Below are 1,754 nucleotides of genomic sequence, written 5' to 3' on the forward strand. Positions count from 1 at the left end.
CACGGGGTAAGATCGCGGCAGCGCGCACCCGCGCACTCAGACCCCAAAAACGCGACGCAACGTGAACTCGGCAACACGAGAAGGATTGCGTTTTCCGTTTGGCGAGGAAGTACTCCGGCAGCGAGATAAACGCGCTTTGCCCGACGGATTTAGACATTATTTGTCGCGCGTAGAGGCAGAGACCGAAACCTCCACGACACCCAACCCTAGCGACGCGGTGGCCGATATTTCTCTCAGCGACGCGAAACCGAGACACGCAGTCACGCTTAAGTTGACCACCTTAGCGATTGGGGAGTAACCTATGGCGGTTCTCTTATGCGTGACGAAGGTCGACCCTCTTCGCGTTCCCTTCGGGAGCTGACCCCACCTAGCGTTTGAGACCACCCCTCCCTTAGCGACGGGCGGCGGATTCACCTAGAGCGTTAGAAGTCGACACTCCAAGCGAGTTGGGGCTGATTCCCTAGCGAATTGGAGGCTGACCCTCCTAGCGAGCAAGGGCTGATTCCATTAACGGGTTAGAAGCAGATTTCCCCTAGCGAGTGGGGCTGATTCCCTTAGGTTGAGAGGCGGACCCTCCTAGCGATTTGTGGCTGATCACCTGGCAAATTAGGGCGGACACCCCCCCAGCGAACTGGAGGCTGATCCTCCCCTAGCGATTCGGAGGCCGATCCTCCTAGCGATTTGGGGCTGACCCTCTAGCGAATCGGAGGCTGATCCTCCTAGCGATTTGGGGCTGATCCCCTAGCGAATCGGAGGCTCATCCTCCTAGCGATTTGGGGCTGATCCCCTAGCGAATCGGAGGCTCATCCTCCTAGCGATTTGGGGCTGATCCCCTAGCGAATTGGAGGCTGATCCTCCTAGAGAGCTTGGGGCAAATTTCCCCCTTTAGCAAGTTGGCAGCATCACCCCGCCAGCGAGCCAGGCGCTGACCATGCTAGTGACCCGGAAGCCGACACCCCAGCGAGCCAGAGGCCTCATCATAGCGAGTCGGAGGCACACCCGACAATGTGCGGCGTAATCCTTACACGAATTGCGCCAAAATATCCGGCGATCCAGACTCGGCACACAAGATATTATTGATAGCGAGGCAAGACGGCGAGCTAGACCAAACCCGCGTGGCCTCCACCATCTTTCCGTCCCTACAGGAGACTTCCAAGCACGCAACACAACTCCAACCCCCGACGACCAAGACGACACCTCCCGCAGCGCAACTGACGCAAACAACCGCGGCACAGCGCGAACAGGCGGAGAACGGAGATCTGCAATCGCGTGAAGGCGGTCCGTCAAGTCATTCACCCGAAAGAAGGGCAGGAGGACGTGAAGGCAGGGACACCGCATTGGAAGGCCGCGAGCGACACGTGATGGGGTGGGCAGAGGCCCCCGCAACCGCACACGCGAACCTACCGCCGGACCAACAAGCAGCCACCCAGGGACCAGATTCGGGAAATTCCCGCCAAGCGGAACCCCCGAGAGTGCCTCGCGGCCTAGGGGGGGGGTCACCCCTGCGCATGCCTTCCGTCCAGCTGTTGGGATCGCCGACAGCACGTTCACCAGCCGCCAGGCGACAGCGTCTAGATACCCCGGGAAGAGCGCAAGCCACAGGCGCGAGGGCGGCGGTCGACCTCCTCACCGCGTGGGAAGCAGCGACATTCCCGGCCGACCGGAACCCTACCCCACGAGACCTGTTTGGCCCGAGAACCCAAAACCCACTAGCAGCGCCACCAGCAGGTCAGCCCCCGGCGACGGCAGACGAG

This window comes from Volvox carteri, assembly GCF_000143455.1.
Source record: "Volvox carteri f. nagariensis unplaced genomic scaffold VOLCAscaffold_73, whole genome shotgun sequence".
In the NCBI taxonomy this organism is placed as follows: Eukaryota; Viridiplantae; Chlorophyta; class Chlorophyceae; order Chlamydomonadales; family Volvocaceae; genus Volvox; species Volvox carteri.